Source organism: Lissotriton vulgaris, chromosome 5 (assembly GCF_964263255.1).
Source record: "Lissotriton vulgaris chromosome 5, aLisVul1.2, whole genome shotgun sequence".
NCBI lineage: Eukaryota > Metazoa > Chordata > Amphibia > Caudata > Salamandridae > Lissotriton > Lissotriton vulgaris.
The window spans coordinates 556,634,803-556,658,093 of NC_141693.1; the positions used below are offsets into that span (position 1 = coordinate 556,634,803).

General features: G+C 45.2%; 1 long non-coding RNA gene across 1 annotated transcript; it reads right to left on the reverse strand.

Moving 5' to 3' along the window:
• On the reverse strand, positions 1-21,173 carry LOC147711245 (uncharacterized). The gene is made up of 3 exons (XR_015295675.1): positions 21,013-21,173; positions 14,981-15,037; positions 1-321 (listed from the first exon to the last, which is right to left on the reverse strand). It is a non-coding gene; the product is annotated as an uncharacterized LOC147711245 (long non-coding RNA).
• Between the last annotated feature and the right edge of the window lie 2,118 nt (positions 21,174-23,291).

Sequence of the window (23,291 nt, forward strand, 5' to 3'; positions counted from 1 at the left end):
TGAGTGGCATCAGTATGTTTAATTCATTAGAAACAGTGGCAGCAAAATCATCGTTCGATTGGAGAGTAAGGTACAAGTATACTGAGAGAATGTTGAGGGCTTGAGTGAGATCTTTTCTTTTTCAGGATAACAGCAGCGTAAAGGGATTTCTGTTTCAGGTATCCAATTTCACATTTCCCTTCACCTGGAATGGCACGCGCGAGCAGGCTTCCATATTGATGGAGCCATCCCAGTGTGGAGAGTCTCACTTCTTACACCCACCCCCGTGGTGAGAGGATCTACCATGGTCATGGTGTTGAGGAGGGCAGGGGCAGCATGGATCTAAGAGGGAGAGAAAGGAAACAGAGTGTTAAGTTGCATCCGCGTACACATTACACACAGATTCAAAACGATTTCTGCATATTCTGAAAATGGAATCACAAAATCGGAATAAGGGCTGTCGTTGATTTGTCCCCTCCTCAGAGAGAAACACATCTGCCTACCAACAGCTGATTTTTTAGTTGGACATCCTGATGCCTGTGTGAATCACCTGGTGTAATCTTGTGTAACTCCCTCCTATTTGTGCGTTGTGAGAAATGTGCCAAATGTTCGGCATTTCACTTCACACAAACCTTCATGTGATTTTTGACTGTGGGAATCTGGTTCTCAAAAATACATGTTCTTCTTCATACGGTCTCATTCTGGTATCTCGCATGACTTTTCTATGCGAGGTATGTGCTTGCAGATAAAGGTTACTTGAGAAACCAGCTACATATATTTTGTTTAATTTGGTTAATTTAGCAAATTTTAAGCTCATCTAGCAAAAAGGTATTTTTTTTGCAACCCTACTCCTTCCTGGCCCTATTTTAAAAAGCTATTTATCAAAAGCAGGATGCAAGTGATTACATTTGTGCAGTGGGCCATAATAATACAGAAGAGGCCTAATGCCTATTATCAAAGTTGTTTCCATGTGTAATGTCACTGCAAAATGCAATATGTGAGGCAGCAGCTTGTGATTTCTCATGCCAATTTTGCTGAATTGTGGTAATAACAATGAACTTGGATTATTACCCTATAGAATTAAGGGCCACATGTATGTAGGTTTCATTTTGTGATTACCTAATAGCGAATTTGTGCAATTCGCTATTAGGTTATCGCAAACACCTATGTACTAATGTGTCTTTGACACATTCAAAGATTCCTAAATGGGTCGCAATTCAACTACCTCATTAATATTCAAGAGTTAGGTCGAAATTTGCAAACCATTGGGAATAGCTAAAAACACAGGGATGGTGGACAGCAGACTACTTTTTTTTAATAATGCAGCACCTTTTCCTTCAAGGAAAATGGGATGCGTATCAAAAACAGCAATGTAAAGTTTGCATTTTTTAAGAGGAGGTGCCCTAATTAAATGACATTGTGTGCTTGGTTTGTGTTGTTTCCTTTGGTGATGGTTCTTTACACAGGTGTCCTTAGAGTGAATATATATGTAAATATGATATAGGTGATTTTATAGTATGTATTAATAATGATGAGGGATAATTTGTTGTTTTTCATATGTAATTTTTGCAGCCCTGCCGGGCGAAACGCGCGTCAGCTGCTGTGTGAATCTGGAATAAAACTTAACTATTGAAATCTCGATGTGGATTTGGACTATTGTTTGGAGCTCTCTGTGTTATTTGGCACAGTTGTTGAATGGACACAATAATATTGAACCAAAAAAAATTCTTTATATTGATCAAGATCAAAGTATTTGAATAACGGTGATAGTGACTTTGCTCTGGTGTGCTACAGTGCTTATGAGGTGGAAGTGGTCTGTGGGACCGCTAGCTGCTTTTAAAAAATGTTTTTGCTTTCATTCACAAAGGGGAAGGGGTATCATTTGCAAATGGGTCCTATTTGCGAATGGGTTACCCCCCTCTTTAAGTTGAGCTCAAAAATGCTTTTATTGTGCGACCGCATTTCGGTCGTAAATACATTCGTACATACCCGTGCTAGCCACTATAATGGAGCAACGTTCTTAACACGCCCCTTCAAAATAGAGAATTGCTAAACCAATTTGTGATTTGGTAATAGATTCCCGAAACGCAAAATGGGCCTTTGTACATAGAAAAATGCTTTTTTTTCGGGTTGCAAACAGTCGAATTCTCGAATTGCGCCCTTTGCAACAAGAAAAAGCAATGTACATGTGACTCTACATGTGTTAATATGAGGTTATTACTACATTTGCTGTAAGTAACATGTTTTACTGGGCTATATTTATCATATTTATTTTCAGTGGTGTTGAATGAATTTTTAGTAGGACATAATGCAGATAAACACAAAGATGCTTTCTGTGGCATTCACTAATATATACACTCCAAACTTAACAAACGAAAGGGGAATCATTAGACCATATTGCATGATATCAGAAGGGACAAGCAGTGTAAAATATATTACCACATGATTAAGAAGAGGGAGCTTGCTTCAATAATAATTTCGCTTCAGTACCAAAAATAACGTTTTCATTGTGAATGACCTGGTAAATATAAAACACATTCCTCTCTTTTCTGCAATGGAACTGCCCACTGCATCTTAAACTACACAAGAGTGATTAAATGGCAGTGGTGTAGAGAACAGGAGTGTTTTGTAATGATATCGAAGGAGCCAGGAATATGGATCTTTCCACATGGAAGGAAGCATGATTTTTCGTTAAAAATAAATGATAGTAAACAATGTCTCCATTTTGAAGGAGCTTTCATTGCTACGGAAGGAAAATTAATAAAACGTCACCAAAATCTTACTAAAATAAGTAAATGCTAAACCTGCACTGAATTAAGGGCATCATTTAAAGATTGGCAACACCTTGTCTGCTAAGTTCTCGGAGTACAACGCTTTATTTACAGTTGCTAGAATCACATAGTTTCTTATCGATGAGTTCAGCTGGCTCAGTGCTTAATTTGAGCCAGTGATTTCTGGTGCCCGGCACTGGCACATGAATATCAACACCAGCACTTATAACATTCAGCCACAACATGGTGACACAGTTTGCCTAATTTAGAGATCAGCACAACAACAGTAGTTTATTAATTAATATTAATATACAATAAGTTGACTAAAACCTGCTACCCAAGTTATTCTTATAGCTTTGAGGGCTTGGAATATTCTGAACTGTTGCACTTGAATGTGTGTGATGGTTAGTAGTTGTGTTGGTACTGTCATTGGCAGTGCTGGTAGGGGTAATGGGGGTGCAAGTGGCAGTGACCTCTGACAAGGGCCTTGTCACTTATCTTTTTAACAAATTAAGTGCTGATACTGGCTCTGCCTTCGGAAGCTCTTTCCATAAATTATATCACTTCAGAACTAGCACTGGAGTGTTTTGGAAAGGACACTTTGAGAAACAGAGGCCATCGAAGCTGATTTTTCATGTTTGTGGCAGCAGTGCAAAAAATGCCAAATGAGTTATCAAGAAAAAGTGGGGCATCTGTTAATTTATTTTCAACTAAAGTGTTCCTACTGTGTTGGTGCTTACACCATCACAGCAGTCTGTCAGCCTGTCCATCAAGCTTTAAATGTAGCCATAATCGTGTACAAATGCAAGCTATCAATCAGAACACAGCACAGCTAACCCGACCCTCTTCTAGGGAGTGTTCTGGGGGGGCAATCTTTGGCACCTCTTATTCTGTCAGGAGCAGCTGTGCCAATAGATGGGCTCCATGAACAGCTGAACACTGTAGGTCGGTTTCCAGCTCTCCTCAGTTGGTTTAAGATTCTATGTCAGTACAGAGGCGAGGATTATGCAGTCCTTTCTTCTCTTTATTACAATAGCAAATTTAAAGTGGACCAATAAGAAAACTTTATAGAAACTACAACTCCCATGAGCACATGGGGCACAGTGTCCATAACAACCGCCATCCAATCACGAGGCCGTCCACTGTATAACTGGTCCTGACGTCCCTTCCTCTTCCTCTTTCTTCTCTGCTTGTCAGATAAGTCATTTACCATTTTCTTTCTGACGTATTGTGCTTTGTAATTATAACGTGATTGACCTGTGCAGTATTTTCTGCTTCTGTTGTTAACGCGCTGATTAGTGCTCTGTTGATCACTGCGTGTCAGCGTTCTGAACGGCAGTTCGACGGGCGACAGGCGCTGCTTGCGCCGTCTCTGCCGCTACATCGCGGAACGTATGGAGCGCGCTTCAGCGCTTCCCGGCTCTGCGTTCGCGGCCTTTGGCTAAGATCTCGGGCGCACTGAGGCAGGAGTGTTCTCCGGCCTCACCAACCCTCGCCAACCAACCCTCGCTCACACCCTCTAATAATGCAAACATCAGATCAATCAAATCCCTCCATTCAGGAGGTGGAGGAGCTTTGTGTCTCCCAACCCTTGCCGCCGGCGGTTGGTCGCGCTCTTTCGCAGGCTCTGGACTCTGTCCTAGTGCCGCTGAGGGAGAGAGGGGACGCACTCGCACAGAGCATCCCCGGGGTGTTTGGGGGCTCAGCGCCTGTTGACCGTAGCCCCAAAGGAGGGCAGGGTGGTGGCAAAGTCTCAGGGAAATGTCACGCGGGGCACCTGGAAGAGTTTGATCGTCTCAGAGACTCCTTCCGTAAGAGTGCGCGGACGTTGAAACATGTACCCTGCCGGGAGGGATTTTACCCCGGAGATGATGGCGACGAGGTCACCCCGGAAACAGACGCGGAGGATGGTTTCCCCGTGGAGGGAGAGTGTGTTTATGATGACGAGGCCTCCTCGGAGGATGAGGATGAGTACTCGGGTCGACCCTGGCGCCCGGCGTCTCACTCCTCGAAGTCCCAGGAAGGTGAGGATAAACTCTCCGACATGTTTGATCCAACCAGAATTTACCACCCTAGGTCGTCGGAGTTGATCCCGGATCCAAAGGTGGCGAAGTATGTCGCTAGCAAAGTTCGCCAACCCCTTGAAAAGGAGATTAGAACCCGCATGCGGGGCGAATGCCCTCGCCCAAAACTGGAAGGCAGGGTGGCGGTCACACCGGACATTGATGAGAAGCTCTGCGCGTTTTTTGCAAAATTCATGAAGGATCCCAAGAAAGGTATAGACCGCTCCTGGCGCAACTGCCAGGATAAACTCCTGGACGCAGTGGGGCCTGTGACTCAGATCATCCAGTTGGCCGAGAGGGCCAAGGAGTCGGGGACCGCGATGTCCACGGAGATCGTAGCAGGTTGGGCCCAGCGAGCCCTATGCTTCTTGGGCAATGCGAATTGCGCATTAGCGGCGGATCGGAGGAGGTCACTCCTCATAAAGATTGACCCTAAACTCGGGGACCTGGCCACCTCAGAAGCAGGGCCTATTGCACCGGGCAAGCTGTTTGGCGAATCCTTTATCAAGGAATTGAACAAGTTTGTCACAACCTTTTCCGCCTTAAATAAGGCACAAACGTCGATTAAAAAGATTTTTCCCAGACGGGTTTTTGCTGGGGCCGGAAGAGGTAGGGGTCGCTCCTCCGACCGCTAGTATCAGCAAGGCCCCAACAATAAAAACCAACAACGTCGTAACAATGGATGGAACGACAGCCGACAGGGATCTTTCCATCCCAGTAGAGGCGCCGGGAAGGGGCGCAGCAGAGGCTACCGTGGCGGAGCCAACGCACCTGGATGCCCATCCGGTGAGTGTTACCCTTTTTTCCCCGTCCGTACTGGGGGGGAGGTTACAGAACCATTTTCACAACTGGTGCAGGATCACTTCAGACCCTTGGGTTCTCCAGACTGTGCGAGGTTTTCAGATAGAAATCGACGGAACTCCCCGTCAGAGGGTTCGCCCTTGCCCCCTTGTTTTCTCTTTGGAAGACAGGGTTCTGATCGTCAGCGAGGTAGCAGATCTCCTCAGGAAAGGGGTGATCCGCATGATCCGTCTGAACCCTGCGGGGTTCTTGAGCAATAGCTTCCTAGTCCAGAAGAAGGACAAAGGTTTTCCCCCGGTAATACATTTACAGGAATTCAACGAGTGGCTTGTGTACCGCCACTTCAAGATGGAGGGGATCCATCTGCTCTGCGACCTTCTCCTCCAGGGGGACTGGATGGTTCGTCTGGACTTGAAGGACGCTTACCTCACGGTGCCGATCTTCCCGCCACACAGAAGGTTCCTCCAGTTTCTTTGGAACAAAACGGTCTTCGAGTTTCAAGCTCTGCCGTTCGGCCTATCATCGGCCCCATGGTGCTTTACGAAACTCCTTCGGCCGGTGGTGGAGACCCTACGCGAGAGAAGCGTTTGGTTGATCATATATCTCGACAATATATTGATTTTGAACCAGTTGCCAGAGCGACTCCGGCTAGACTTGAACATGACTATTGCGTTACTCCAGGACTTGGGCTTTGTGATAAACACCCAGAAGTCCGAACTCCGACCGTCGACTCAGATTACGTTTCTGGGATTCCAGATAGATTCGGAATTGGCCTCCCTCAGTCTTCCCCCTCAGAAGGTAACCAAAATCCACAAGGAACTCTCCCAAGTCCTCCGGAAGGACAGGATTTCTCTACGGCAGTTGGCTCGAATCGTGGGTCTCCTCTCCTCCTCGATTCAAGTGATCTTCCCGGGCTCCCTTCACTACAGGGCCCTGCAGCGATTGGAGGCACTGCACCTCAGGAAGGGGCTCACATATTCCGAACTCATCTCCCTCACGGAGGAGACGAGAACGGAGTTGCGTTGGTGGATAGAACACATGAGTGCGTGAAACGAGAGAGCGATTTTTGGATCCAGCCCGGATCTAGTCATCGAGTCGGATGCCAGCAGATCGGGCTGGGGGGCACGCTGCGGCGACATAACGATGGGAGGTCGATGGTCAGAGGAGGAACTTCACCTTTACATCAATTGTCTGGAGCTCCTGGCGGGTTCCTTCGCGGTGAGATCCCTTACTCAGAACCAGGCGTCATGCTGCATTCTGCTGCGCATGGACAATGTGTCAGCAGTGCAATATATCAATCGCCTGGGCGGCCCTCGATCTCAGGCCTTGGCAAACCTGGCGAAGGACTTCTGGCATTATTGTCTGGAGAAACAGATTTCGGTGACAGCAGAATATCTTCCGGGCAGGCAGAACTCAATTGCGGACTGGCACTCCAGGTACTTCCAGGATTTCAGCGAGTGGCGACTGGAGCGATCGGTCTTCCAGGCTTTGATGGCCAGGTGGGGTTCATGCTCGATGGACCTGTTTGCATCTCGGCTCAACCGACAACTCCCGAGATTCGTGAGTTGGAGACCGGATCCGGAGGCGTCGGCAGTCGATGCATTCTTGCAGGATTGGGCACGGGAACAAGCGTATGCGTTTCCCCCCTTTCTCATGATTCCACGAGTGGCGGCTCAGGTTTCCTGTCAACAGGCTTCCATGATCCTGGTGAAACCCTTCTGGAGGGCTCACGCGTGGTTTCCCTCTCTGTTGGAACATTCATGGGACTGTCCGATTCTGCTGCCCTTGTTCCCTTCGTTGCTCTCGGACCCTCAGGGGGAATCTCATCCTCTGGTGATCCAGGAGACCTTGCACCTCATGGCATGGAGGATTTCAGGGGACGCTGGCAAGACGGACGCCTTTCGGCGGATGCTGAGGACCTCATTCGTAGAGCCTGGGCTCCGGGAACTGTCAAGAGGTACTGCTCTGCTTGGCAGCGGTGGCATCGTTGGTGTTTGGGAAGACACGTCGATCCCGTGGGGGCGGACGTTAGCCACATCTTGAATTTTCTAGCTGAATTGGCCCAATCAGGACTGCCTATTGGTCTATTAATTCTTTCAGATCAGCCATTTCGGCAGGGCATGCCCATATCGATGGGAAACCGGCAGGGGAGCACCCTTGGGTTTGTAAATTGATGAAGGGCGCAAGACTGTCTAAACCCCCGGAACCCTGGTATGAGTTCCTCTGGGATGTCAATATTGTTCTGCGTTTCCTCTGTTCATGGAGGGACAATCAATATCTCTCCAGAAAGGAGTTGTCCGCCAAGTTGGCAATCTTGCTCTGTCTGGTCTCATGAAAACGTGTCTCGGACGTTAGGGCCTTTGACATTTCTGCACGGGCGTTCACCCCGGAGGGGGTCACCTTTACGGTGGCTAGAAGAACCAAGACTAATATCAGGTCGGTATCGTACCCTAATTTTTCCAGACCAGCCCAACCTTTGCGTGGTGAGGTGCCTCAAGTCATATGAGGACATGAGGTCGGAATACCACCCCCTGGGGGAACGTCAGCTCCTCATTGCCCTGCAGAAACCATTTAAGGCGGTTTTCTCTCCATCCATCGCCAGGTGGGTCCGCTGGATCATGACCGAGGCGGGGGTGGATGTGACCAGATTCAGAGCACACTCCACGAGAGGAGCAATGGCTTCTAAGGCCATTCAGGTCGGCGGCCGCTTGGAGGACATTATGGCCGGACTGGTCTTCTGAATCCACATTCAAGAAATTCTATTTCAAACCCATTTATGGAGCAGCGGAACTGGTGGTGGAAAGGCTTTAAACCTGCATAATTCTCGCCTCCGTCCTCACATAGAATGAAAAATTTCCTACCTATTGTAACAGAAAATTTTAATTCTATTAGGACAAGGAGGCGAGGATTATCCCTCCCGAGACTTGATGGTCTCACCACACCCAGAATCTCTGTAATTTCAGTAAGTAATTTTACAAAGGGGTTTGAAGATATTTATGATGATGTATTTGTTTTGCGATAATTATATTGCTGTTTGGGAATCATGACCAGGCCTGTTCGCATATGTTCCTATTCTTAAGTTATCCATGACATGTTTCTCAAATGTTATCTGGTATAAAGCTCTATGTATCGCATTCTATGCTTCTGTATACGGAAAGGGATCTGGATAACGGTTTGTCTTATGTTGATTTAGGACAAGACCATAAGGATTGATGTACGCCCTCGGGATCTTTCCTCACAGAGAAGAAGAGGAAGAGGAAGGGACGTCAGGACCAGTTATACAGTGGACGGCCTCGTGATTGGATGGCGGTTGGTATGGACACTGTTCCCCATGTGCTCATGGGAGTTGTAGTTTCTATAAAGTTTTCTTATTGGTCCACTTTAAATTTGCTATTGTAATAAAGAGAAGAAAGGACTGCATAATCCTCGCCTCCTTGTCCTTAATAGAATTGAAACTTTCCGTTACGATAGCTAGGAAATTTTTTATTCACCTCCCTGCAGCAGTCGAAGTGCATTAAATAAAGTATGGGAACCGTGGGGCATATTATCAAGGAGGGCGATAAGAGATTATCGCCGCTTTAGTGGCCGTTTTCGGTCTCTAAGCGGCAATAACTCTATCACCCTTTTAGCAAGCTGTAGCGAACAGCAGTTAGCGACAGCTTGTAGGCGATAGCGAGCGGTTTGGGGCCCGCTTTGCATGTCAGCGATATTTATCGCTAATGACATGCAAAGTGGGCGTACCCAACCTGTTAGCGACTGAAAGCAGTCGCTAACATCGCTATCGCCTATTATCAATGCAGGCGTAGCGATGGAAATATTCTCGCTAAGCGCGAATATCTCCAAAACCTAACCCCTGCTCAGACCAGTTCTTAGCCATCATCTCCAATGGGAGGTGGATATTATGGCTAAGACCCTATTGGCGTTAAAACGTAAATATCGCTGTATTCTCAGCGATATTCACGCATTTCGCCGCTATTGCCGGACAATTCATCGCTTTAGAGATAAACGTTGCTAATAGCACGTTATCATCTGCGGTGATGCTTGGCAATAAAAAAAAACTAGCTAAGCCCATTTAGCGATAAATATCGCTAGCTGTTGGTAATATGCCCCTGTGATCCTCAGTGCTATGGGCAGGGTCAGAGGGCATGGGACGAAGCCTAAGGCATTGCTAACAAGAACAAAATAGTCTGTAACTATTTTTATGGTCTTTCAGTTAACTGTGTATAAAATAGCACCCACCTTAACCCCTTCCATGCTGATGACAGAACGGTTCCGTCATCAGCATCGGCTGAGCTGTGCTGATGACGGAACCGTTCCGTCATGACTCCGCCCGCGCAAGGCGGAGTCAGCACAGGCGGAAAATACACCCAGCACAGAAGGGGTTAAATGGAAAATAGATACAAGTAAACTAATCAGTGGGAAATGCACTATTTTACTTTAAAAAACTTGTATTTCATAATTTGATCACTGGAGATGTCTGTCTGTGGAGCCACAGACTGGAATGCTGATTTGTGAAGTGGGAAATAGTGACATGTATATTTTCAGTGCTATAAGGTCCCAGCCTGTGACCCAAAGCACTATGGATATTAAAGTCATTATTTTAAACTTGCATTACACACAGTATAAGATAGGCTGCCACAAAACAATGGAAAAGCATTTGGGTTTAAGTGAAAGAAAGTGCTTCCAAAATATAGATTTTGGTAATATGCAGATTGTGCCAAGTGCAAACATTTTTCATAACTTTCCATTGAAAGCACACATACCATAGGTCAGCTGGTAATATCCAACAATACCAATCAATAAGAGTAAATATTTGGCATCATAAAGCTTCAAGTGATTTCATAAATTAAACCAATACAAATTTCCAAGCAACCTTTACATTTGCAAATTAACCAATAGCACACATTTGTACATTTTTTCTGGCACAAAGCAACCAGGCCTGAATGAATGCTTCTTGTTTTAGCTGGTTACACCCCCTCCCTCCCTTACAAACTTCACAACACAAGAGACTCCCTTCCTTTCACTTAAGTTGACGCTTCCTATCTCTCTCAATTAATTCCTGTGTCCGCTGTCTTGTAAGTAAAAATAGGAAAACTGTTTTCGTTAAATTAAGAAAAGTATAAGCACAGAACTTTCTGGACACCGTACCATCTTCACAAGCTATCCCTCAGAGATAATCCATTGGGCTGGAATTGTTATAACTCGACTGGTGACCTTCCCCACCTTCTCTTCTGGTGGCTTGTAGAACTGGGGACTGCTTCTGTACCTAAGGACTCGGCCAAGAACCTTGGAGTCAGATGGGACAAGGACTTATCCCTTTCTGCCCATGTCCAGCATGCATCTGCAGCCTGCTTTGGCAAGTTGAAAAGCATTAGATAATTCATTGACTTCTTGCCAGAGAAATCCTGTAAAAAGGTAGTGCATGAGTAACTCACCTCATATCTTAACTACGCCAACAGACTCTACTTAAGCTTGCCTAGCGGCTTGATCCAAATGCTGCAAATAGTGCAAAATGCAGCCGCTAGATTGGTCTATAAGGTTCCTCTCCACCAGCATATCTCCCCCCACCTCAAAGAACTTCATTGGCTCCCGGTGGCCAAGAGAGTTGAATTCAAGGCCCTCACGTTCGCTTTCCAGGCCTATCAGGACAGAGGCCCTAACTATATGAGAAAGAGACTTCGCCCTCAGCATCAGGGCAGATCTCTGAGGTCCAACCATAAACACTACCTCACCATCCCCCAATTTGTTAAAGCGAGGGTGGGGGTCAGAACGTTTGAGGTGGGAACTTCTAAAGTCTGGAATGACTTGCCTCTACATCTTCGTGTGATGCACTCTGAACAGGAGTTCAGAAATGCCTTGAAGACCTGGCTGTTCAGGCTTAGGGACTAGCTCTCCTTCGGCTCTGCTCTGTTATTATCCACTTTAGCACCGGCACACCTCAGTCCAGATAGCTGTGCCCTTTATAAATGTATTTATTATTATAATTATTATTGTACTGCAGGGCAGTAAATCCATTCTCAGACTTGAGGGCCCACTGTGATGGCGGGCGGATTACCCTCGCCAGGCTGGCGGTGGCAATCCGCCGGCCATCCACACTCATTTCCCCCCGCCATATTAGTATGGCCGGGGGGACCTCGGCGGACGGAAAGACTGTCCGCCGCTTTTCCGCCCCGGTCGCCTTGCGTTCGGGGCGGAAAAGGAATAATATGGTGGCGGTGTCTATCAGACACCGCCAGCCATATTATGATGGGCTTTTGGCAATGCATTTCCGTGGTGGCAGGCGGACTTTGCTCTGGGGGCCCCGTGCGGGCCCCGTGCCGGCCCTCAAATTCGGGGGACTTTGCTGTGGGGGCCTTTCCGTGGCGGCAGGCGGACTTTGCTCTGGGGGCCCCATGCTGGGGTATTAGGATCTGCCTGCCACGGTGGCGGGCACATCCTAATACCCCCCACAGGACCCCCGCCCTTAAGTCCCTATTACCACCAGGATGGCGGGTGGTCAAAGTCCGCCCGCCATCCTAATGACCCCCTTGGTGTTCAACTTCATTCACAAAATATGTGGGGGTCGAACTAGAAAATAACTTCTTATCCCTGGTCCATGAATTCCAGGATACAAAAATCACCTTGCGTGGTGATAGCCTCTTGATTTATATTCTCCTAACAGCTGCCTGCAAAACAGTACTCGCTAACTGGAAAAACACAGAAGCCACCTCTTTCCGATCTTGGTTAAACTGGGTCTCCTTCTTGAGAGGTGCTGACATGTTCTCCCTCTGAAACTCTCCTTGGATAGTCTGCAATACTTCTTTCTGGACAGCCCTCAACAACAACTTTGCCTCCACCAAACCTCCTTATAAACCTATTGTGCGAGTAGCTAGATCTATTCCTTGCTGCCTATCGCCTCAAGTATGCGTCTGCCCTGAGCAGGCATTCTATCTGCTCCTCAATTCTGGCTGACACTATCTTCCTCAATCTCTGTCTCTGTTCTATTTATCTGACTCATGTTATGCTATTCACTGCAAGATACCTGACACAATGTACCATGTAGTCTATGTGTGCAGATTCTCTCTATACATCACTTCTCACTCAATTGCCTAATGGTATCAGATATATATTTTTTTATTATTATGATTTATACATCCTATTTTGGTGCAGGACTTATATACTGTTCTGATTTGATGCAACCTTTAGCGTGACCGTCCCACCTTACCAGTCCAAATTTCATCCGCTGAACCTGGGGGTCCCCCAAGGCTCCTTGCTGAGTCCTACGTTGTTCAATCTTTACGTAAGGCCGCTAGCTGAGGTTGTCAGGCAATGGGGTATGACGATGGTGTCATACGCCGATGACACCCAGCTAGCGGTTACGATCAGCGGGGATGCCGAAGTCGATGCCCCCAGGTTTCAACAAGGACTGCGGGCGGTCGCCAGCTGGATGACGTCCAACTGTCTCCAGCTGAACGCTAGTAAGACCGAGGTCATGGTTTTTTGCAGACAGCCGGATCTTTGGGGAGAGAGATTGTGGCCAGGGGATCTGGGTCCTGCTCCTATCCCAGTTGCCGAGCTTAAGAACCTCGGGGTCTGGCTGGACCCTTCCCTGACGTTTGTGTGTCATACCAAACGCATGGTGGCCTGTTGCTTTGGCATCCTGCGCGGGCTCCGTCCAGTGCTTAAGTTCTTCGATGCCCCCACCAGGCCACTCATGATCCAAGCCACTGTCATCTCCAGGCTGGATTATGCGAGTTCCTTACTGGTTGGTCTGAATCAGGCAGAGATCGGGCGTTTACAACGGATCCAGATTGCCGCAGCAAGAGCGGTGGTAGGCCTCCCAAGATGCTGTCCTACCTCCAGTACCCTGCGGTCACTGCATTGGCTCCCGGTGGCCCAGCGGATCCAGTTTAAGGTCCTCTGTGTCGCCTATAAAATTCTGAAGGGGTCCCCAGCAACGATTCTTATGGCCCTTCTAGCCCATTACACCCCAGCTCGACCCTTAAGATCTGCGGACCTAGAACTGGCTGTTGTGCCGCGCTTTAAGCGGAGTAGGGCAGGAGGACGCTCGTTTCGAGTTTGCGCGGCGGTCCTGTGGAACTCCCTGCCCCCGGTGATCCGTGCTATGAGGGATCTGCTTTCCTTTCGCCGTGCGGTGAAAACCTTTTTATTCCCTTAGTTTGTTTACACTGTTTGTTTATTGTTTAGTTGTGTTGTGCAGCTGCCTTGTCGGGCGCCAGGACGCTCCTTAGCTGGAGCATCTGTGCGCCAAATAAAAATGCATAACATAACATAACATAACATAACATAACATAACATAACAACCCGCCTTAGCTTTGTTATATGTTCATGATTTCCTATTTTAACCTACTATCACAGTTCCTCTATACCAGGCCTGGACTCTTCCATATGTACCTTTTTTAATTACCTTGTTGATTCTCCCTCCTCTGTTCATTTACCTTTGAAAATGTTCAATAAAATCTTTTGAAATAAAAAATGTATAAGCACATCGTCCCCCACAGAACCCACTAACTATTGCTTATGCCCAGTGGTGGCTCGCAGGGTTGGGGGGTAGTGGAGTCGGACATACGACGGCAAGGAGTAAAGTAAGTAAAGAAATAAAGAAAACTATTTACCTTGCGCTAGCTTCATCGCCAACTTGGTAATGCAGCGAGTGCAAGGTAAGTCGTTTTATCTATTTATTTATTTACTTACTTTACCCCTTGCCGTCATATGTCCGACTCTACTACCCCCTACCCTGCACCACCCCGCCCCATCACCCCACACAATTTCCTCTGTGAGACGCCACTGGTTATGCCTCAATGGGAGCGAAAGGCTCAATAAAAGCTCAAAATCTGTCTCACTCTCTTACATGAGACTGGGTTTTCCAGGAGCTTGTAGCCTTCGATGGACGACACCCAACTCTCTGATGTCACTGCTTGAACCAGCCACTCTGGAAATGTTCCTTACATGTAAATACAGCAGGCTAGGACTCCTGGTGGTAAACAACCTTTACGACGCGGTGTTTACACTGCACGTCGTTACTACGACTTGCACTGGAGGGCGCTCTTGGTAAAGCAATAGTTTGATTTTCTATTCCAACACCTTCCCTACTGTTACGTGGGCTGGAGTTTGAATAGAAAATTAAACTAATCCACAATCCAGCGCCCTCTAACGCAAGTCGTAGTAACGACTTGCGTTGTAATGGCTGCGTCGTAAAGTACTGCGATCCTTTTTATCGCGTTGTACTAACGTACATCCCTCCTGGTCAAGTATACATAGCTTCTATTAGGAAAACCCTTTAGTTACAGGTTGCAAACATGCTTTTAGAGCTGCACATGGGTGATATATAATTTACTGAGGTTACAATTTCTTCACATTGCATACCTGGTCTGTCACACTTGTAGCCGTAGGCTTGATAGTGGTATTGCCCTGGTCTGCATGCTGAAAAGAAAAATATTAAAATGTGAAATCCGTCCATTTATACATTACTCATTTTTAGTCACACCTCAATATCATGTTCCCAGTCCTCAGTCCTCGCGATGTTTGCCTCACTAAAAACGATGATGTTGTGGGAGGAAATATCTTTTCGTAAGCTGTCCCAGTATAAATTAAATCTGTGGTTCCAGCATTATGGAAAGTGGAAGGAGTGGGGTCTTCTCTCTGAACTTAGACAGGCAACCACTATGCAGGAAACAACTCAGTGGACTGGAAGAAAGCAGCCCTCTTCTAAGCAGGAGTCTGGCAGTAATGGGCAGAGGAAAGAGATATTTCAGTTTTCACCTCAGGTTTTCTTCATGTTAACTTTGTTGGACTATTGTAATAAAATAAGTTTGTGCAAACGAAATGAAAATGAGGAAACGCATACCAAGGTTAAAAAGTCTAATGAGAATTATCACTTTTTATATTAGATAAGGATTTTAAGAAGTAGGTTAGAAATCACTTTTTATTAGGAGTAATAAGAATATTGGTATCAGGGGCTGAGAAATTGTGGTGAAATGCTACATACAGAAAAAGGGCCCATATAAAAAACTTTGCAGGCAGAAAGAATCTGTAATTTTATCATGAATTTATTCTTCTAGGTGGATTTCACAGAATGTGAAACTTTTGTGCAATTGTGGTACATTTTTCTCCACCCCTACGCATGCAGTGCTTAATTTGTAAAAAAAAATAGGTTCCATGGCATAAGGTATATCTCAGAGGCTACTCTAGCCCGCACTACTTACTGGCCTTATCTGAGCTGGCAAAAGTAGGTACAATTGCTCTCTACTACCCATCAAACTCTTAAAAATGTAAAACATGAGAACTACTCGAATTACCCAAAACTGTAAGAAGGGTATTGGCGTGCTGGCATTATTTTTATTACGGTACACTAATTTGTTAGGTAATCGGATAATGTTCATTGCTCAAAAATATAGACCATCAGCGCTCATAGGAAAAGTGTTACGAATTGAATGCCAGTGCAGAGCGCTAAACGTTCTGGTACCAAAAAAGCAATTCCAGATGCAAGCCAGTGAACAAAAGTCAACCACCATGAACCATAAATGGTGAAATTTGCTATAGTGAGAAAAAGCAGTTAATTGCATTTATACACTTCCATGTTTCGGCAACAAAATTGGCCAGCTCTAAATAGAGGTTACGTTATGATTAGAGACTTGGTTGCTGCTAGACACAGCAATTTTTTTAATCTCATGGTTCTTTTTTTATTCTTGTCAAACAATTGTTAAGGACGTTTTGGTCATGAAGGACTTGTCCATATGGGTTTCTTCATTATATAGTATTTCTAAATGTATGTTGTCTTTGTTTTCAGATAGCCACTTTTTAACATTGAGAGTTTTACCTAATTATAATAATTCACTCAGGCCTAGTCCTAAGGGGTGAAACATGTCTTTATAAAGAGCAGTGGGTACACACTGAAACCTTAGCATAGGCTGAAGTGTAAAATTGATTTCATGGGCAAGGCGTTAGTTGAGGCAAATTGCGACATTGCTAAAGACAGGGCCATCACAAGGGGAGGACAAAGGGACCATTATGCCACAAAACCCACACCTTCTAGAGCCCTATGCTCCTTTAGCAAAATGTTCAAAATGTTTTATTAAATGCAAACCTGCCCCCTTTATTGATAAAAAGGCAGATTTCTCATACTTGTCACAATATGCAGTCGGAGGCTATGTTTTCTCTTCTTCTGGGTTCGTGTTCTTTACCTAGAAACAGGTGTTCATGGCACCTGGTTAATACAGAAGGAGTGTCCAGAGAACCCTGCAGTAAGTTATTGCTCAGACCTTGCAAACGCTTCCGACAAGCTTAGTTGAAAGGAAGGGGGAATGTGGATCCACAGAGCATGTACAAACTGAAGAAAGTGAAAGTGACAATATTTGATTGGGAGGGCGACCCTGAACACCTCTCATTTCCAGGAGGATTGTCTGAACTGGGAGATGGACTCTGCCTTAGAAGTGCTTTGGCTGGCAAGCTACATACAAGCTGGAATGGTTCTATCCTTGAATCGTAAATTCCAAGTATTAATTGGTGACTTTCCATGTAACATATAAACTTTCAATCACTATACAAGCAAAAGAGTATCTTAAATTTTAGAGCTATGTGCATGCAATGTTGGAAATTCTGGCTTCACGCAATTGACTGAGATGAACAAAGCACTTTAGCTCCTTGTGCCTCAGTTCCCTTAAAAACAGGATCTGATTTACTGTCCTGTGGACACAAACATGTTATTGTACCAATGTATTATAGTTGATACTTCATACAACCCTGTAACTCAAATTTCAAGACTAACATTAACTTCTTAGTTCTACTTCAAAATTCCATTTCATTAAAATTAATCTTCTGGAGGAATGGTCCTATGATAACAAGGTGTCTTTTGAGTTTGAAGACAAACATCTATTGAGTATGATTTTACTCTGTATTATCACAGATAAACTAGAGAGGCTATGCCTGGTCTCAGTTGGTAACAGCAAATTAATTATGTGGCATTCGTGAGGGTTCCTATGTTCTTTTATCATATCCCATCTCTTGTACATCAAATGTGAGCAATGCATCTGGGCTTAGACAAGTAGATGTGGCCAAACTGTTTTAGTTGGTACAAGACAACATAGGTTTAGTTATTCTTCCTTGGGTCACCAAATTGTTTGATCCAGGGCAGATCATTTCCTAAACCTATAAGTCAGTACATTTATATCCCAAACATTGTCTTCGCAGAGAGATGTTAGTTCACAAACTATGCTTTATAAAACATTGTATTCCTTTACATAGTGTGATGATAAGTATACAATAATGTAACCTATGGAATTGTACAGATTGGTGGAGCTTATGAAAAAACCCACAACATTGTAATGTGTTCAGGAGTTTTGTAAATACCTGCAATATCATACTATAGTAAATGAACCCAAGCTGGAGACAGACTGTTGTTGCTTCAACAGACTCTGGTATTGCCGCATGAAATCAAATCATTTACCACAGACCTGCAGCACAGCAAGAATGCCACTGTGGAGCTAACAGCGATCACATGAGACAAATGGTGTGGTGTTAACGATACATGGCACTCCAAGCGCAGGAGAGGAAGGATTCTCACTTATGTCAACACGGTACTGTCCTACCAAGAAAGATACAGGTAAGAATAAAGATGTACATGTAACAAATGTCTGCACACTTTGCTGCATTTCAGATCTGAACAATTCTCAGATCCACAAAAATGTATTCCATTGTCAATATCTCCCTCACTCAAGGCATCTTCCCAGAGGCTCTAACAACTAGCAAGATCCTCCCACTTCTGAGGAAACCTACAGTAGACCCTGAATACCTTGCCAACAACTGGCCAGTCACTTACCTATTATTTATCAGCAAGATTGTTGAAAAAGTGGTCTATGTTCAATACCAAGATCACATTAATGCTAACCACCTCCTTCACAACTATGAGCCTGGCTTGAGATTAGGCTGCATCGTGGAGACTTCCACCTTACACATCGTAGATGATGTCCACCTCACCACAGATGTGAATGACCCCCACCTCCTGATATTGCTAGACCTCTCAGCTGCCTTCAACGCAATCGACCGTACACCCTCATATGCACTATCAAGTACGAATATGATTAAACGCCAATGACCGTCACTGGTTCCCTTCTACCTTTCCAACCAACACCAGTTTGGTCACATGGGCACCTGCAGGTCACAAAAGCTCCCCATCAGGTGTGGAGTCCACCAGGGTTCCATACTGTTGCTGGTCATCTTCACCCTTTACATGCCATCACGTGGTGCTCAGATGTATTTATTTTTTGTAAACCCTTTTATTGAGTTTTTAAGATTGCATATCAGCATCCAATGTCATACATAAAAATTCACATGCATGTTACTCAACCAACAGTAATACAAAGATGGTAGTATGGTTACAGACTAGCAAGCATGTATGCTGAAAGTAAGATAAGATTTGCAGTGTGCTGCATTCTGTTTTGTTGCACCACAAAAGGGGTTATCCTTCCTGGAATATGTCCGGTGTGTGGAACTATCAGTGTGGTCTATTATCTAAAAACTTGGGATCAAATTGGGGATGGGTAGTTAGGGGCATGGATATGTGTGTGTGGGTGAGGGTGCGCTTAATGCTGGGGATATGCTGTGGGCTTTACAAGATTGGGCATGTTGCAAGGTGCATCTGACCCTGTGGGGATAATGGGAGTTTGTGTGCATGCATAGTGTGTGGATATCTCTATTGCTTCGGGGATTCTCTCGGGTTCTTGGGCTGGTGAGTCTCGACTAGATTCTCCAGTGATGGCTGGTAGTGTTGAGGGTAGCTGGGCATCTGCTATGTGTTGTCGGAAGTGGTGCAAAAGCGCGGCCCATTCTGTGGAGATGCAGCGCCGGAGCACTCCTGCACCTTTTCATGTCAGATCACATCCTCCTCTGCTGCGTCCTATTTGCGGACTGCTCCTGTCCAGGCCATTAGTAGGGGCCCTGCCAGAGCCCACCAATGCATGTGCTCTTCTCACAGATAACAGAACGTGGTGCTCTACTCACAGATAATGAAATGGAAATTCACAAATACGCCAATGAAACATGACATTACTTGAAAGACTCCTCTGCTTCTGACTTCCAGTGCCTCAAACTCTGCTTGCCCATCATCCAGATCTGGATGTCCAGTACCTATCTGAAGCTCAACATAACTAAAACAGAAATCCTACAAGATATAAGGTACAGTACAAACTTGTCTCAATGACATGAACTTTGAGGGCTTTGAACCCCAAATCGCACTGAATGCCAAATCACTTGGATTCACCCGGGACACCAACCTCTCCCACAAAGAACACATTGTCAAAAAACACAGACGGCCTGGTTCCAGCTCCCTCATCTGAGGAAAGTCAAACTGTTTCTCCCACAACATGACCTCAGAACTGCTGATCAAGCCCTTGTACTCTGGCATCCGGATACTGGCAAAGGCCTACTTCATGGCCTCCCAGACTGAGCCCTGGCACACCTTAGGTGCATCTTACAAGCAGCACTGCTCACTAGGGCCAGAAGAAATATGATCACATCACCCCATCCTGATGGAACTCCATTGGCTCAGCTTGCCAGCCCGCACCATCTTCGAAACCAGCTGCAACATTAATAGCTGACCATATCTCCCGGCTCTCAACACACCCGCAGCTAGGACACCATCACACAGCATTTGCTGACTGCTCCTGTCCAGACCATTAGTGGGGGCCCTGCCAGAGCCCACCAATGCATGTGAAAAAAAAACACAAATCAACAGGACTTTTGCATTTACGCAACCAGGATCCATCAGGACCGTCCCAACGCTACTTCAGATAAGGAAAGAGTTGAAGACTCGCCTCTTTTAAGAATACTTCATCATAATGCGTTAACCAGCCATGAATCAACCTACTCTCCTCTTACTTGTTGAGTTTAAGCTTGTCTTTGACCTTGTACAGTGCTCCATTGTCCTTTCGATAGGTTTGTGCTATAGAAATACCTCACACATATTAAAGCAAATGTATACATGATAGAAATTGGATTTTTCGTTTTCAAACCCGTAGAGTATAACCAAGCTGCTGAGAGCAAACTTGTAAGGTCAAAAAAATGTTTTTCATTATCTTACTATGCGTTTTTACCTAAATATGTGTGCATATTAAATGTCATGTGTATATATTAAATGTGTGACCATTTACTGCGCTAGGGCTGTGGCAGCAAACGTTCCAAAAAACAAGTTCCCTTCATGTTTTCTACACATAATTACAAACAATTGCAAGAGAAAGTACTGACTCCCATAATTGCAGGCCAGAATACATACCGACGCAAGAGAAGGTCAGTTATCGCAAACGCCATCTAAAACGTTTTCTGACACGATTATAACTTTAAGAGTGTCAACTGGGCTATATAAATGAAAGCAAACCAGTAAAATAAATAGACGGGACACTTACGGTCATAACAAGGCTGGTACGGCCTGTCGCAGGGGTCCTGGCTGCAGTAGGTACCTTGGTGGTGGTGGTGGCGGTGGTGCCCTTGGTGCGACATTGCTGCCTCGGTGGAGCGCGGCTGACAGAATGCAAAGGCCGGTCACAGAAGTTTCCTGGTCCCGTTTGCGGTATCGGAACTCCGGCAGGGCTTTATAATCGAGCAGGGACCGGCCCTGTGCTGATTGGGCCCCAGCAGCCTGTGTCCACCCAATCAGATTTTAGAACAGGTAATTCCTCCGGAGTCAGTCATTAGTTTATTGCCTCGCTCTCTGTCATTTATTTGTTTTTATTATTTTTATTGTTTTGCGTGTTCGTGGACCCTGCCTGGGCGGCTCTCTACACTACTCAATAAATAAGAATGGGTTTCAGATTTTATTGTTCGTGGTGACTAGTGTGTCAAGCCATTTTTACGAGTGCCTTTGTGGACGACAGGTTGAAAGCGGCATGCTGTAAAAATGTTGGCTTGTGACATAGGGTTTGCGCATCCCTAACTCATTCACAGGTATGAAAGTTAATAGGCAACATACTAAACAAAATACTTCTATCTAAGTACTCCATTACAATCGCAAAGTAGCGTTAGAAACCATTTTCATTTTCCAGGACAAAAGATAGCTTTAATTTCCAACGAAAAGATTGGAAAAAAAACAAGCGTTCTCTTCAAGTAATTTATGAAGCTTTCTTAAAATCTGCCTGAATGCAAAAAGTATTTCTATTAATGTTTCTATTATTTTTTCAAATTCTTTTGCTCTCCTACTCACAATTTCGCTATTATAAAACAATAGCATGTTGCATACTTCATAGGAGAAACACACATTTCCTTTCAGTATTGCTGACTTACACACACCGAACTGAACGGTGAACAATACATCGGCTTTGATAAAATAAATGGTTGAGACACACTTTTAGGTTCCATATTGTCTTTAAATAGCACTCATATAGAAAAATGTGAAGCAGATGCATTATCCCTGCTTTTTGCGCATGCTTTTTGTGTGGTGCAATGCAGTGCAATAAGGGGCATAGCTTTGTAGTGCTACATTTTGGAGTGGGACACCCCCCAAAAAATGCTTTCTTGCAGTGGTATTTAGGTCTGAGGCCCTCAGTCAGTTTGCTATATCTGTGTTGTTATTTTCTGGTTGTCCTGATTTCACTAAGAGGTTTTGATTAGTTCATTTTTTGAAACAAGAAATTAAATATATATAGTGTCTGGTTTACCAAACAAGTATTGGCAATGACAACAAGTCTGGTTTTAAATGAATGGTGTATGGTAATGTGAAGCATTGCAAGTATTTAACATGGGAATGGACAGTTGTTAGACTTGGCATCTTTGGCAAGGGTTCCCCTGACTTTTTGACTCCAGCGCCTTTATTTTTGATGCTGTGCTCGTTTTCGTTTTTGCTGGCTTAGATGCTTTGGGCACTTTGCCCCTGCTGATCAGTATCAGAGTGCAAGTGCTCCCTTTGTAAACTGTTGTTACACTTAGTTCTCCCTGATTGGCATATTTGATTTACTGGTAAGTCCCTAGTAAATTGCACTGAAGTGTGCCAGGGCCTGTACATTAAATGCTACTAGCTACTAGTTCCTAGGCGCGATCGAGCACCAGGACGGATGGTTGTGGTTCCATCGTGAACCTAAGGTAAGCGTTCCGGACCTGGTTAGCCAATCTTGGTTGGATATTAAAGGTTCGCTTCCCTCCACCTCACTTAGCGCACAATTTGCTTCCTTTCAGGAGTTTATATTGCGGCCGATCGGCTAAGACCCGCATTAAGGTAAGCGTGCTGGGTCAAGCCCCAGCACCGGCTATGGCGAATGCAGGTTTTAATTCTAGCCCCTCTGGTGACAATTGTTATTCTTTCATCCCCCGGTTTTCTAGGAAGATGACCCCCTCTCCCTGATACCGCCGACCCTGACGGGCGCATTATTTCTTTATATCTTAGTACTTGGGCTTATTTTAGGTAAGCGTCCTTTACTCAGTTGTTCATAAATGAAATAATGAACTGCGCTAAATCAAGGCATTAACAGCCATGTAAATCCAACCTTATGAACCCCTACAGACCTATTCCACAGACGTCTTCTCAATTCCTTCTACCTTCCTTGGTCTGGACCAATTCCAGGTATATAATGTGCCCCCCTGGCCCCTTGGCAACCAATTGTTTTGCATCAATCGTTTCTGCGCTATCAGACGTGTCGTGGCACCACCTGACATGCATGTGCTGCATGCTGGTTCACTTCCGCAGCACCTTTAA